The 16,383-nt window shown below is 49.8% G+C and overlaps 2 non-coding genes across 2 annotated transcripts; both read right to left on the bottom strand.

Moving 5' to 3' along the window:
• Window positions 1-14,254: 14,254 nt before the first annotated feature.
• On the bottom strand, window positions 14,255-14,328 carry TRNAT-UGU. The gene has a single exon. It is a non-coding gene; the product is annotated as a tRNA-Thr (tRNA).
• Window positions 14,329-16,099: 1,771 nt separating this feature from the next.
• TRNAS-GCU lies at window positions 16,100-16,181 on the bottom strand. Its single transcript has one exon. It is a non-coding gene; the product is annotated as a tRNA-Ser (tRNA).
• Window positions 16,182-16,383: the final 202 nt, after the last annotated feature.

Below are 16,383 nucleotides of genomic sequence, written 5' to 3'. Positions count from 1 at the left end.
AAACATGCTGACTTCAGTCAGATTGACATAACTGGTTTTGTGCTACATCTTTATTCAGGCCTAACAGGGGTGTGGAGCAGCCGTTCGTTTTCCTGTCCTTTTTGTGTGCAACTGCTGACAAAAACATCCCAGACAGAGAAGCAACAGGCCAAAGAGCTGTCACACAGCTGCTAAAGTAGCTCAGCTGGGAGAGCGTTAGACTGAAGATCTAAAGGTCCCTGGTTCAACCCCAGGCTAAGGCAGGTCCTTTCATCCCCTTTGTGCAGGAGGTGGTTTGTTCTCTGGGAGCACAACCAGAGGTGGCAGGCATGTATAACCTTTTGGTGGTGCCTCCCCCCCCGCTCCCGCCCTGTAAGCCGATATAAAATGAAGCTACAACACGTTGGCACCACAAGATTACAAGGGTCAATTAAAAGTGGAAAGTCAGAAGCAGCACTTGCCTGCTTCAATAGACGGTATTATATTTTGCTGCACAGACTGAGAGGCAAGGAAACAGAGGGGCAGTCAGTGCTCAGGGAGGAGAGAGGTCAGTGATTCACACCCAACAGGGGACACTGTCTTTTTGAGGTGAGTGCAGCTGGCTTGGGACGGTGCTGACGATGGATAGAAAAGAGTCTGGAGTCAATGACAGACGAGACCACAGAAGGGGAAGGGGAATGGCAGCCCCACAGAAGGTCCTGGGTGCTCAGATGCCCCAGTTATTGCACCCTGGCCTGTCACAGAGAGAGAAAAGACCCAGCGGGACCCAGCCCCCCTACAGTGATCCCATGGACAAGAACCTGGCTGGGAGTGGGGTGAAGGTTCCCTGTGGGCAAAGGGGAGCTGAAATCCCTCAGTGTCCTGGAGTTTAAGCAATGGAAGCTTCAAACCCTGCACGGGTGTGGGCTGAGGTGCATCAGCAGAAGGTTGGGCTGGACGGGGCGGCAGGTTTGTACAATTTTTGGTGGTGCCCAGAATGGGACCAAGTCCTGCCCCCCCACACACACCTGCCTAAGGCTCTGGGAGGGAGTTTGGGTGTGGGAGGGAGAGGGGCTGGGCTCTGGGAGAGTTTGGGTGCAGGGTCTGGACTCAGTCAGGGGGTTGTGCTGCAGGAGGGTGTGCAGGGGTCAAGCTCTTGGAGGGAGTTTGGGTGCAGGTGTGGGGTCTGGGTTGGGGTTGGGGGTGCAGGAGAGGGTGAGGGGTGCAGCATTTACCTCGGGCATCTCCCAAAAGCAACCTGCACCCTCCTCTGGCAGCAGCCCCTAAGCGGGAGGGCCAGGGTGTCTCTGTGCATGGCTGCCCGCAGACTTCACCCCCGCAGCTCCCATTGCCACAGCTGGCAGAGTTGGCACTCAGGGCGGGGCAGCGTACGGAGACCTCCCCCACACCAGGGAGGTGCCAGCCGTTTCCGGGAGTGACGTGCCACATGGAGTGAGGGCGGGCAGGAAACTGCCTTAGTCCCCTTGTGCTGCTGGCGGTGGTGGCAGGGGTCCCTGGGCCCTTTTAAATTGCCCAAGGGTGGCAGGCAGCACTGAGGGGGACTCTCCCAAGGGCCTAACGTTGCTTTGCACAATGATAAATCTTGGAACAGGACAGAAATGAAATGGCAGCAGAACCTAAGGAATTAAAAGCCTCCGGATTCTTGTGTGTGCACTGAGTCTGAACGGAAACTGTAATTTGACTCGCTTTGTGTCTGCGGCTGGTAAAATATCAAGGCAAAATCATTCCAGTGATTGTGACCCTGGGATTGAGGAGGCTTTGGTCTTATTAAAATGTAACTAGCATGTTACACTTGTGTTTTTAAAGGTGGCTTCCCCAAGCAATCCCAAGTTGTTCTTCCCACAGCTGGCTGATTGGGGGCAGCAGGGGATCTCCCCAATCTGGGGGAATCTCTCTGGGCCCCACTGTTAATTCTCCATCCTTTCTCCCCCTAACCATGCCCACCCCTCCCCCCATTATCAATGTTTTGGAGCAACCCCTCCCTCCCTTTATGGGATACAGACTCTGTGACAGAGACTTGACTGGGGCTCCTCTCTGCACGGCCCCAGTGGGGAAGGAAAGAGACTGGAGGGAGGGGGAGAAGACGGGCAGAAGGAGTCAAATGGGGCTAAACCAAAACAGAGATTTTCTTTCTGTCAAAATGTCCTGGAGTCTCATGGCTGAAAAGCCACATCTTGAGTTAGGTTTGATGCATCAACCTTTCAATTACCAGGCAAAGGTGTGAATCACAGAGACTGATAACTGCCTGCTTCCCAGCTTTGCCAAAGAAGCACCTGCACTGGTGCAACTGGTTAGCGCAGAGGGCTGCTGCTGGGGTTATGAATTCAAGCCTTATTTGGAGCACTGGTTTTTATTACCTGTGTAGTTTCCCCAACTTGCTTTGCTTAATTCACATGGAAAGTGCCCTACTAGGAAAAGGAGAGTAAGTTCTAAAAGGTGGCAGTAGGTGCATAGCTTGGAAACATCCCCCCTGTGCTGCCATTAGTTCCAGTAGATTGTTCATTAGCAGCCTGAATTGATTTCTTTGCTGCTGTGAAAGCTGCCATGAAAAGTCTCTGGTCACCAGAGCTCCCTGCTTCTTCCAGCACATTTCTGGCTCCTTCCCTGCCCCAGTCATGGCTGTAGGAGGGTCCTATATACACTGAGCCTCAAACTTTTCCAAGCCTTTTTAGCGCAGTTGGCAGCGTGTCAGTTGCATAATCTAAAGGTCCTGAGTTCAAGCCTCAGAGAAGGCAGTGGGGTTAGCTCCCTGCTTCAGATTTTCTACAGGAAATCAGAGAAAAGAAACTATAGGAGAGTGGTTTCTAGACACCCTCCCACCCATCTCACACACACACACAGACTTTTCTAAGGCATTAACTTTTCCTTCTCTGTGCAGTTTGTATTCTCCATAGAGCAAAATAAAGCAAAAACATGCAAGTCCAAGCCTAATACAGTATGAAACTCAATACAGATCAAATCTCACCCTCAGAGATCTTCCAATAAGCTTCTTTCGCAGACTAGACTTATTTCTTGTCTGGGCCCAATCTTTTCACCTGGTACAGTCCTTGTTCCAGCTCAGGTGGTAGCTAGGGGATGTCTCATGACTGCAGCCACCTTTCTTCTGTTCCACCCCCTTATATAGCTTTGGTACAAGGCAGGAATCTTTTGTCTCTCTCCTGGGAAAAGCCCCAGGTTTAAGATGGATTCCTGTACCAGGTGACATGGTCACATGTCCTGTGAGACCCCCAAGCCTTCATTCTTCCTGGCCTGACTCACAGATGGTGCAGGACAGAGCCATCTCCAGTCAATTGTCCTGGTTAATGGGAGCCATCAAGAGTCCAAACCACTATTAATGGCCCACACTTTGCATCATTACAACAGGACCTCAGAGTTATAGTTCATATTTCTAGTTTCAGATCCAAGAATGATTGAGTCATACAAATAGGATGAACACACACAATAGATAATAAGCTTTGTAATGATACTGTACAAGAGACCTTTTGCATGAAGCATGTTCCAGTTACATTATATTCACAGGTTTCAGAGTAGCAGCTGTGTTAGTCTGTATCCATAAAAGAACAGGAGTACTTGTCGCACCTTAGAGAATAACAAATTTATTTTAGCATAAGCTTTCATGGGCTACAGCTCACTTCTTCGGATGCATCTAAAGTGAGCTGTAGCCCATGAAAGCTTATGCTGAAATAAATTTGTTAGTCTCTAAGGTGCCATAAGTACTCCTATTATATTCACACTCATTAGCATAGTTTCATAAAATCATCAACATCACAGCAGGGAAAGGGTTTTACTGTGGCACCTGGGAGCAGTTGAGTTTCATGTTCAGGCTGTGGTATGAGTTCCTCCAGGTTTCTCGTAAGCACACAGGGACCTTAGCAGGTGCTCTTGATACAGGAATGGCCCTGACAAGATAAAGTGATGGGGATTGCATTTTCCTTTTTTAGTTTTTTATTTCCAATGACATTTCTGTTTGTGATTTCGTTTTGCTTTGTATAACTGTGTTTTCTCCTGGATTTGATATTTAACTAAAAAAAGAATAAGGCCTCAGGGCGCTGGATGGAGGAGCAGGCTGGGGCTAGGACTGCTAAGAGAGCGAGAGTAGCAGGTTTTCTGTATTGTTTCCTGCCCTCATTTTCATGACTAGTTTCTCTTCTGCATGAAATGTGTTTTTGTTTATATGTGAGACTGACTAGCTCAGTTGGCAGAGCATCAGACTTTTAATCTGAGGGTCCAGGGTTCAAGTCCCTGGTCAGGTGAAGAAGGAACCCTTCCCCTCAAAATGGAAGAAAGTGTCTCTCCAGGATGTTATTCGGCATCACCTTTTTTTCCCCAGTACTTGGCTTTTCACTAGGAAGGGCCATGTACTGCCTGGGACTGAAGGGGCAACTTCCTCACATGCCCACTGGCCTCTCAGTCAGGATTAAGAAAGGCCTCTGGGAGCTGCAGCAAACTGCTGCATGACAACTTGGTGAGCAAATGCAGGGCTGCCTGCACAGGGTCATCCTCACCAGAGGTCTGGGTGTTTCCTATTGGTCCCATGGTGTAAGGGCCAGCACTCGGGACTTTGAATCCTGCAATCTGAGTTGAAGTCTCAGTGGGATCTGAGGACAATTCCTGTGCCACAAACCCTGCTGGGTCTTCCAAGGCTCTATCTTGCTCTCTCCAATGCCATGAAAGCCTGTCTTTTGCCCGCTAGCTGTTGTGACTTGAGCACAAGAGGATGTTTGATCCAGAAGCCTGGCCATGCCTGGAGTCCTGTAGGTAGGGATGCGAGCTCCATTTCCTCTGAGTCCTGAAGCTGGGCTGCAGCCTGGCCTAGGAGGCAGCCCTATTGGTTGACCTACTGGCCCAAAGTCACTCGGGCGGTGTTGTCTTTCCCCAGGGATGTTGAAGGGCCTAAGGGAGGGACGCTCAATACCCCCGCCATCAGTCAGGGCGGAAGAGAAGGGCTGCAAGAGTGGGCAGGTTGATGAGCTGGGCCTTCTAGCATTCGGTTGGGGATGACGTGGGGAACACGAACTGGGAGAAATGGTTGCTGGCCTGTGAGGAATGACTCAGCCAGTGATGTAGTTGGACCTTGTCATTAGCCTACAAAGTTGTGATGCTCAAGACCCATCTGTGAGGAATATCTTCAGCCAGGTATTTCCCCCTGCTCCACGAGTGCTGCTGAGACCGAACACGATGACCTTCCACTTCTTGTGGGGCCATAGGACGTCCCTACCTAGTCAGAAGTGCGGCTTTTCTGTTGTATTAGAAGAGGGGTTGGGCCTGGTGGGCTTTGAAGACTTTACGGCTCTACTTTTTGTTTTTCAATTTTCCGGGGGGGGCTGAGCTGGAGGGCAGGTCAGGCCCGAGGGGAATGGTGGGGCAACCACGAAGAACACAACCGACTCTTCCAATATGGCTGTATTTTTTTTTTACCCCACTGGGAAACCTCCCCTCCCCCAGTGTTCTTCTATTCCCACCTTACATCCTACAGGATTTTCAGTGGGTGGCTAGGTGGAAGGTGCTTGTAGGATGGCTTCATCTGCAACAGTGGCCACCCTTACAGCAGTGGCAGCCACAACAGCAAGGCCCCCTTTGGCTCAGTCTGAACAGAGATCAATGTACCACTGGTTGAGACAGGTCAATTTTAAGGAGCTTCCTCTGAAGGTGAGCAACTGTGCCCAGAACTTACTGACAGGAGTTTTAAAGTATTTGCAAATGTGCACGGCCGGCATGTGCAAAGCAAAGGCTTCCCGGGGCACTGTGTCAGGCTCTGGCACCACTAGAGACAATGGACCATCTTCAGCCACCAGGTGACCCAGGATCTAAGGCAGGAATGGGGTGAGGAAGCAAGTCAAGCTGAGCAAGGCAGGAAAAATTCATCTTGCCTTCATGGGCGCTCGCAATGATGCCCTTTTGTGTGCCAGGACTGACAAAAACATCCCAGACAGAGAAGCAGCAGGCCAAAAAAGCAGCAGGGGTATTCTGTCTGCTACCCAAGATCCATAAACCTGGAAATCCTGGATGCCCCATCATTTCAGGCAATGGCACCCTGACAGCAGGATTGTCTGGCTGTGTAGACTCCCTTCTCAGGCCCTACGCTACCAGCACTCCTAGCTATCTTCGAGACACCACTGACTTCCTGAGGAAACTACAGTCCTTTGGTGATCTTCCAGAAAACACCATCCTGGCCACTATGGAGGTGGAAGGCCTCTACACCAACGTTCCACACAAAGATGGACTACAAGCCATCAGGAACAGTATCCCCAATAATGTCACAGCAAACCTGGTGGCTGAACTTTGTGACTTTGTCCTCACCCATAACTATTCCAGATTTGGGGACAATGTATACCTTCAAGTCAGGGGCACTGCTATGGGTACCCGCATGGCCCCACAGTATGCCAACATTTTGTGGCTGACTTAGAACAACGCTTCCTCAGCTCTCATCCTCTAATGCCCCTACTCTACTTGCGCTACACTGATGACATCTTCATCATCTGGACCCATGGAAACGAAAACCCCTGAGGAATTCCACCATGATTTCAACAATTTCCATCCCACCATCAACCTCAGCCTGGACCAGTCCACACAAGAGATCCACTTCCTGGACACTACAGTGCTAATAAGCGATGGTCACATAAACACCACCCTATACCGGAAACATACTGACCGCTATACTTACCTACATGCCTCCAGCTTTCACCCAGACCACATCACACAGTCCATTGTCTACAGCCAAGCTCTAAGATACAACCACATATATGCTCCAAACCCTCAGAGAGACAAACACCTACAAGATCTCTATCAAGCGTTCTTACAACTGCAGTACCCACCAGCTGAAGTGAAGAAACAGATTGACAGAGCCAGAAGAGTACCCAGAAGTCACCTACTACAGGACAGGCCCAACAAAGAAAGGAACAGAACCCCACTAGCCATCACCTTCAGCCCCCAACTGAAACCTCTCCAGCGCATCATCAAGGATCTACAACCTATCCTGAAGGACGATCCCTCACTCTCACAGATCTTGGGAGACAGGCCAGTCCTTGCTTACAGACAGCCCCCCAACCTGAAGCAAATACTTACCAGCAATGACACAACAAAAACACTAACCCAGGAACCTATCCTTGCAACAAAGCCTGTTGCCAACTCTGTCCACATATCTATTCAGGGGACACCATCATAGGACCTAATCACATCAGCCACACTATCAGAGGCTCATTCACCTGCATATCTACCAATGTGATATATGCCATCATGTGCCAGCAATGCCCCTCTGCCATGTACATTGGCCAAACCAGACAGTCTCCACGTAAAATAATAAATGGACACAAATCACATGTCAAGAATTATAACATTCAAAAACCAGTCAGAGAACACTTCAATCTCCCTGGTCACTCGATTACAGACCTAAAAGTCGCAATATTACAACAAAAAACCTTCAACAACAGACTCCAATGAGAGACTGCTGAATTGGAATTAATTTGCAAAGTGGACACCATTAAATTAGGCTTGAATAAAGACTGGGAGTGGATGGGTTATTACACAAAGTCAAACTATTTCCCCATGTTTATTTGTCCCCCTACTGTTACTCACACCTTCCTGTCAACTGTTGGAAATGGGCCATCCTGATTATCACTACAAAAGGTTTTTTTCTCCTGCTGCTAATAGCTCACCTTAACTGCTCATTCTTGTTAGAGTGTGTATGGCAACACCCATTTTTTCATGTTCTCTGTGTATATATATATATATCTTACTGCTTTATTTCCACTGCATGCATCCGATTAAATGGGTTTTAGCCCAGCAAAGCTTATGCTCAAATAAATTTGTTAGTCTCTAAGGTGCCACAAGTACTCCTTGTTCTTTTTGCAGATAAATTAATGGAGATTAAGTCCATGAATGGCTATTAGCCAGGATGGGTAAGGAATGGTATCCCTAGCCTCTGTTTGTCAGAGGGTGGAGATGGATGGTAGGAGAGAAATCACTTGATCATTACCTGTTCAGTCCCTCTGGGGCACCTGGCATTGGCCACTGTTGGCAGATAGGATGTGGGGTTGGATGGACCTTTGGTCTGACCCAGTGTGGCCATTCTTATGTTCTTATGAAGGGAGGGGCAAAACCCTGTGACAGAGTTTCTGTAGTGTAGTGGTTATCATGTTTGCCTAACACGCAAAAGGTCCCTGGTTTGAAACCAGACAGAAACACAATGGCTTAATTTTCCCAGCTCCTACTGGCCTATCTCTGCTGTTGTAAGAGCAGGAGTGATTTCTATGCGCAGAAGGTCTGTTATACTTCCCCTGCTCCCACTTTTGTCTCCTCTCCCTCTCTGAATGCCTGTGAAGTGGCTTTTCCCCTCCCGCTCCCTCCTGGAATGCTGGTGGGATGAATGGGCTGGTTGAAGAGCAGAAGAGCTCCCAGGTAGACAAGGTGTCTGGGACTCTAATTAGGCAGCACTCACACACCCAGAGCATGGACACTGCCCAAGGTGGAGTGTGACCAACCAGATGCAGCCAAGTCATCTCTAGTCACAGGCCATGAGGTGCAGGCCCTTAAAAGGGGAAGGGGCCCTGTGCTCAGGAGAGCACTCACAAGCTTGTACCTCCAGTGAATGCCCTTTGCCCGGACCGCCTGGCCAGTGGTTCTCCGCGTTGTATTTCATTGTGCCTCAGGGAGAGTTACCTTCATCGCACCATCCATAGCTGTGCTGTGGGACACTTACCTTGCAGAATCCTGACATCTCCAGTGCTGTGCCTGTCCAGGGAGCGTGAGTATGCGAGTGTGAGTGTGACACCCTCTCCCCCTTCTTCTTTTGAGCTTAGCTGTCATTATAACAAATGTGCTGCTTTCTGCCAAACTCTGGTGGGTCATTAGTCCTCCCTACGCTGACTAGCTGGCCCAATTTTGGGTAACACCTGCGATAAACCCCAACCCCTGCATGGCAGAGGGTGGTGAAATGAGCTGAGGAAATAGCCTTGGCATCAGCAGGGGAAAGCTAGAGGATCTTGGCCAGTCACCTTTTGAAGACTTGTGGCTTGGTGTCCTCTGAACTTGGAGATTGGCCTATGGCGGCCGGCTCTTCCTGCTGCCTCCTCTGCGTGACTTGCCAAAGGAGGAGTGAGGCGGGAATGGGGCAAAGAGGAAAGTTGAGCTGAGGAAGGCAGGGCAGAAGCTAAGCGCCTCAGTGCGGCTAAGTGGGGTTAGTAGAGCACCACCAGTCGTTCTGCAAAGCCTGGGGAGGTGCGGTTGGCTGCTGGGAGGTAGAATCCTGTGCCTGCCTCTTGGCTTCCCAGGGGTGGCTACTTGCAGCCCAGGAGAAGAAGGATGGTTCTGGGTGAAAGGAAGACAAGCAAAGCTCTGGGAGGAAATTTGGGTGCGGGGTGCGGGCTCTGTGCTGGGGGAGGGGGTTGGAGTGCAGGAGGGGTGGCACTTACCCCGGGCACTGCAGCTCCCAAAGTGCCTGGTACACACAACCCTCTGGCAGCAGCTCCTAGGTGGGCGGGGCCAGGGGGTCTCCGTGTGCCGCTGCCTGCAGGCGCCGCAACCAGAGCTCCCATTGGCTGCAGTTCCTGGCCAATGGGCGCTGCGGAGTTGGTACCCGGGGCAGGGGCAGTGAATGGAGACACTCCCCCCACACCAGGGGATGCTGGGACATGCCGGCCATTTCTGGAAGCGGCACGGAGGGACGGAGGCAGAGTGGGCAGGGAGCCACCTCAGTGCTGCTGGCACATCTCTGCACACCCATGGGGAGGAGCAGAGGTCGTCCATGTGCTGCCTGGGGTTGGGGCAGAGCACAGAGCTGCCTCCCCTCCCTGGTCTATTACAGGAGTGGGTGGGTGGGGTCTTTTGGCCTGCAAGGTGCAGCAGATTGGACTAGATGATCACATTGGTCCCTTCTGACCTTAAAGGCTCTGAGTCTAAAAGGGAGAGGGAAGTAAAGGATTTTTTTTAAAAAAATAAACCTAACATTGTAATACCAGGATAACTCCAACAGCTCATTGTATAGTCCCGCCCCTTTCTTCCTCCATTGTGTGTTGAATGACCTGCAGCACATGGATTTTGTAATTACATTGATAAAATGATACAATGTGACTGAAATTAAACCAATTCACATGAGAGAAAAAATCACATCCCTGCATTTGCTGGGAAACGAGCCCAAGTCAGCTGCTTGGAAGGCAGCTATGCTCGATACTATACCACCAATGCATCTAATAAAAGCAATACTTATACTTGCCCAATGAGGCTAGAGCAGCATTGAGAAGATTTTCTGCCTGTTAAAATGTACTGGATTCTCATCACTAAAAAAACACCTCCATCTTCACTTGGGTTTGAACCATCAGCCTTTCAATTAGCCACCAAAGTTGTTAATCACAGGGTATGTCTACACTATGGGATTATTCGATTTTACAGAAAGTGTTTTTGGAAACAGATTGTATAAAGTCGAGTGCAGGAGCCCCAGTAAGCACATTAATTCGGCCGTGTGTGTCCATGTACCGAGGCTGGCGTTGATTTCGGGCGTTGCACTGTGGGTAGCTATGCTCTAGCTATCCCATAGATCCCGCAGTCTCTCCTGCCCATTGGAATTCTGGGTTGAGATCCCAACGCCTGATGGGGCAAAAACAGTGTCGTGGGTGATTCTGGGTAAATGTTGTCACTCAATCCTCCCTCCGTGAAAGCAACGGCAGACAATCATTTCACACCCTTTTCCCTGGATTGCCCGGGCAGACGCCATAGCACGGCAACCATGGAGCCCATTCAGCCTCTTTTCACTGTCACCGTATCTCTACTGGATGGTGCTGACAGACGTGGTACTGCAGTGCTACACAGCAGCATCCTTGCCTTTGCAAGTTAGCAGAGACGGTTACCAGCCATACTGTCCTGTCTGCTGCCTTGCAAGTTGACAATAACAGTTCCCAGTTATACTGTACCGTCTGCTGCTGTCATGGGTGCTCCTGGCCGGCCTTGGTGAGGTCAGCTGGGGTCACAGGGACAAAAATGGGAATGACTCCCCAGGTCATTCCCTTCCTTAAGTATTGTCTAATGGGAGAGTCAGTCCTGTCTGGACTATCGGGCAAACCTACTAAAGAACCAGAGAGTAAATGGTCATTCCCATTTTGCCCAGGTGCCCCCGGGCGACCTCACAGAGGCCAGCCAGGAGCACTCACGGGACAACGATGACGGATAACAGTCCTACTGTACCGTCTGCTGGCTGGAATGGAAGGGAAGGGGATGCTGCTGTGTAGCGCTGCAGCACCACATCTGCCAGCAGCATCCAGTAGACATAAATCAAAAAATGATTTTTCCCCTTTGCTTTCACGGGGGTGGTGATGACATATACCCTGAACCACCCGTGACAATGTTTTTGACCCTTCAGGCTTTGGGAACTCAGCCAAGAATTCAAATGGTTTTCGGTGAGTGCGAGAACTGTGGGATAGCTACACTTGTCAGTCGCCCCTCCCTCCGTGAGCGTCCATTTCATTCTTTGGCTTTCTGGTACGCTTGTCTCAGCTCCTTAAGTTTCAGCACTGTGTTGAGTCTCTGTTGCGGCCTCTATCTATCATGGCCTTGGAGATTTTTTTTAAATGTTTTGGCATTTTGTCTTTTGGAACGGAGTTCTGATAGAACAGATTCATCTCCCCATACAAAGATCAGCTTCAGTATCTCCCCTACAGTCAATGCTGGAGCTCTTTTTTGATTCTGGGACTGCATGGTCACCTGTGTTGATCGGCGCTCCACGCTGGGCAAACAGGAAATGAAATTCAAAAGTTCATGGGGCTTTTTCTGTTTACCTGGCCAGTGCATCCGAGTTCAGATTGCTGTCCAGAGCGGTCACAATGGTGCACTGTGGGATAGCACCCGGAGGCCAATACCGTCGAATTGTGGTCACATTAACCCTAATCCGACATGGCAATGCCGATTTCAACGCTACTCCCCTCGTCGGGGAGGAGTACAGATACCGGTATTAAGAGACCTTTATATCGATATAAAGGGCTTTGTTGTGTGGATGGGTGCAGGGTTAATGCGATTTAACGCTGCTAAATTCGATATAAACTCGTAGTGTTGACCAGGCCAGAGAGAGCAGCAGGTTTCCCATATTGTTTCCCACTCTTGTTTTCTTGACTAGTTTCTCCTCTGCACCAACTTGCTGTTTTTCTTTGTGAGCCTGGCTAGCTCAGTGGGCAGAGCATCAAACTTTTAATCTGAGGTCCAGGTTTCAAGTCCCTGGTCAGGTGATAAACTACTCCCCAAGATCTTACACTGTCTTGCTGGAGTCCTCTTTGATGTTACTTTTTCTCTTCAGGATTTTCCCTTTCCTCAGAAGGGCCCTTTTGTGTGTGGTTTGAAGGGGCAACTTCCTGACAGCCCCTCTGTCCTTGCAGCCTGGAGGAATAAAGGCCTCTGGGCATAGAGCATGTTCCTCCCCTGCACACACACACACACACACATACAAACAAACAGAATATCCCTAAGGAATTAGAATCACCTGCTGCCTTCCCCTGTCCTGCTGGATCCCCAAATGAAGATGCTCTTCAGCCTAAACCCATGTCCCCTCTTTTCCCAGTGCCCCTCAGACCCAACCCTCAGTCCCTCCTATGCTCACTGCTCCTCACTCCCAACCAGAGCCTGCTCCTCTTCACCCTTCTCCTCTGTCCCAACCCACAGGCCCCTTCTCCTCATGCTGCTCCTCAATCCCAATCCACAGCTCCCTCCTTCCCTCCAGCAGCAGGTGCTTCAGACCCCCTCAGGAAGATTTTCTTGCAAGGTTTCGTGTATGAGTCTGCATGTGAATTTTACAGTATGTTGGAAATAGGTCGGGTTGCTGGCCGAAATGATCACTTGTGGCTGGTGTTGGATTCCCAGTCTCCATGTTACAGGGGCAGGAGAAATAAAGGGTTGTTATCCTTGTTGTGTGAATCGAGGGCAGCACAACTGTGCTTGGCAGACCCCGATTGAGGGACTCACCCTCAATTCAATAGCACTTGCTAGGCAGGGGACAGGGGTTCCAAAGCCAAGTGGGCTGGGGTCTGGGTCCCAATACTAAAATGTAGGTGTCAGACCAACGTTAGGACAGGGTGGCTGTGGAGGGATGAGTGAGTCCCTAGACAACATAGTGAGTATGGAGCCTTCTTATTTTCCCCCCTTTTCCACCCAGGATGGCAGGTGAACTCTACAGAGGCACCTCTGGGCTTGCTCTGACTAAGGACAACAGCTGTGAGTGGGGTGCAGAGAGGGGATGGCTCATGTTAAAGGACTTTTGGTTGCTGGACTTACGAACCGTAGGGAGAAGGACACTGCCCAGCTTATCTGGGGGGTGGGTCTTTCCCTCGTGGTTTATGTTTATGTGTTGGGGCTGCTGACATGACTTCTGCTAACCCTGGGCTTACATTGCAGTGTAGACATACCCTGAGAGGGCATCTAGACTGTGACAAAATCCCGCTGGCCTGGATGGTCTGATTTGGGCTCCTATGGGCTCAGATTGTGGAGCTAAAAACTACAGCGTAGACATTTGGGTTCAGACTGGAGCCCAGGCTTCGAGCCCCTCACCCCTCTTGGGGTCTCGGAGGCTGGGCTGAAGCCCAAGTGTCTACACTGTCATTTTATAACCCTGCAGCACAAGCCCCACAAGCCTGAATCAACTGTCCAAGGGTTTGAGAATAGTGACTTGGGTGTGTTAATGGCAGTGTAGACATAATGCTAGGCTATGTCCGCACTGCGATGAAACACCCACGGGTGTCCCGTGCCAGTGCAGGATCCCAGGCAAGGGCCATGAGGTGGTAAATTTGCAGCGTAGACATCTCGGCTCAGGGTCAATACTGGGCTCTGGGAGACCTCACGGGTGGGAGGAGTTTAGCAAGCAAACAAGGTAAAATGGCAGTGGAGTATTACCCTGGACTCAATGGCATTTCTCCATTGGTCTGTCTGCTTTGGGGCAGGGACAATAACACGTCCTGCTGCATTTGTTATTTCAAAGGGCGGTTTAGGATTTTCATTCTCACACACGTTGCACAAAGCAGGACTCAACCCTCGGTGCAAACTAAATGAGCTGCCCACAGTTTCTGCCAGCCACAATGAGCCATTCCGTGTGAGAGCCCAGACCTGCCCCTGTCCCAGAGGAAGCAGGATCATCTGTGACAGGCTGGAACACTGACCTATCAGCTCTTAACTCCCAAACTTTCAGTAAGTCTGTTATCAGTGCCTGTGAGTATAATTTAAACAACTATACTGGGCTGGACCAAAGAGCTCTGTGTTTTGTCCTCCCATCGTAGCCAATACCAGGTTGCCCGAGAGTTAGTCAATAAGGCACCACTGGGAATTGAACCCAGGATCTCCTGTTTACAAGACAGGTGCTTTAGCCAGCTAAGCCATGGTGCCTGCCTGTGGCAACAGCACAGTGTCTGCCCACACCTGACTCCTGCCATCCCCACTGGGGCCTGACAAGCTTTGCTTGTGTTGGATTCTGCAAAGCAGAGGAGCAGGTGAGGTTTTCCTTGCAAGCTGTGTGTGTGTGGGTGTGTGTCTGTGTCTGTGGCCAGGTCTGCACTACACGGTTACTTCAGCATCATTATATTGCTCAGCTGTGTGACAAACACACAACGCTCCCTCGGTCAGCAGTTTTTGGCTGGTGCACACACTGCAATGCCATGTCTGGTGACAAAACTGCCCTGTTTTGGTGACAAAATAAAACCACCTCGACGAGAGGCCTAGTGCTTTGCAGCAAACTTAAAGTGACAAATGTCAGTGTAAATGCTGCTGTTCATTATATCACCATAACTGGCCTCCACCAGTATCCCACCATGCCTGCCGTGAACTCACCTGCCCTGCATTCCTGCTACAGAGCCATGGGCCCCTCCCCTTTCATAGCTCCAGAAAGTTCTGACAGCTGAGCCACTATCTAACCGGGATTAGCTTGATAGAACTGCATTGCCAGCCTAAGCCATGTAATTACACCAACCTAATTTTGTAGTGTAGACCTGTCCAAAGAATCACACACACACCTGGGGAGCAAAACTTCATCTGCTCCTCTGCTTTATAGAATACAAACACGAACAACACTTGTCAGGGCCCAGTGGGGATTGGCAGAGAGTCAGGTGTTGGCCATCTTTATCCCAGGAGAGATGGACTCTAAGGTACGTCTCCATTGCAATGTAAGCCCAGGTGTGGCACGCTGTGCTCAGAGCAGCACCTGGAAGACCCATATTCACCACTCTCATATAATGATGAGATGGTTTGTTCAAAGTCTGCCTTGTGACGTATCATTTCAAAAGTCTTGATCTGTTGAACATTAATATCGTGTTGGATTGTGTGTGCTCGCATTGGTTGGGAAGTTATGAAGTTTTGCTCTGTGTGTGTTACTGAGATATGTTATGAGGTTGGGAAATGCCCCCCACCAGCCTTTCAGGTGTGACAAGGGAGGAGCCAGACTCGCTGCTGGCCCATTGAAGGGATCCACACTCCCAAGGACTAGCCCAGGAACCGTGTACAATGCAGACTTCTCCGAGATAGCACAGCGACAATGGACACTGCTTGAGTCACATGGTAACAAAGGAGCTTCCTAGCAAGTTGGAAGAAACTATGAAAGAGGGGAAGAGACATCATGACTTGGCCTCTCTCCCCCACAACTCAGCAGCTGGAAACACACCTGGAGGACAAAGACTGAACTGATTCAGAAATCAGAAGAGAATAATAACAATAATACTTGCAAACCAAAGTCCCCAAACAGACTAGTATTAGTTTTCAGCAGAAAATTTTCAGTTTGGGAATTTTGTTTTCTCAGTCAGACCTTGCCAAGAGAAGCAGGAGAAAATGTTGGAGTTGCCTCCTTCAGAACAGCTTGGCCTAGACACTAGCTCTGGTTCACTGCTCTGGCCTTGCTCGGGTTGAGGGTATTTTACTAATTTGGGCAGGTCCCAGGGTGTTTGGGGGAGAAGATGAGGATGTTACCTCTTGAGATAAAAACTAAGAAATACAGCACTAGAGAATTTCTTTTTTAAAGAAATCTGGGATTTAGACATTTTATTTAAAGCAAGGGAGTTCTGAGTTTCTGAGAAGGTTTTTGTTTGCAAGAAGAAACAGTGTTTGATCTGTCATTGTACCAAAGGGGGAGATGGTTGTCTACAAAGGAGGGGTGAAAACTAAATGCATCTGATGAGGATGGGATTTGAACCCATGCGTGCAGAGCACAATGGATTAGCAGTCCATCACCTTAACCACTTGGCCACCTCATCTGAGCTGTTAAAAGGGACAGAAGGAGAAATCTAAGGCCAGCAGAGCTAGGGACAATAAGGAGTTTTAAATACTACGCAGAAGCAGGGGCTGAATGAGCTCCCCCTCACATCTAGTGAGGAGCTGGGGAAAGACTTCCCCAGAAGTCTTCTGGGGAAAGACTTCCAGAAGAACAGAGCGTGTTTGCACAGACACACCTACTCT

The sequence above is a fragment of the Mauremys reevesii genome, linkage group 23 (assembly GCF_016161935.1).
Source record: "Mauremys reevesii isolate NIE-2019 linkage group 23, ASM1616193v1, whole genome shotgun sequence".
Lineage (NCBI taxonomy): Eukaryota > Metazoa > Chordata > Testudines > Geoemydidae > Mauremys > Mauremys reevesii.
This window is presented reverse-complemented; position numbering and strand designations above follow the sequence as displayed.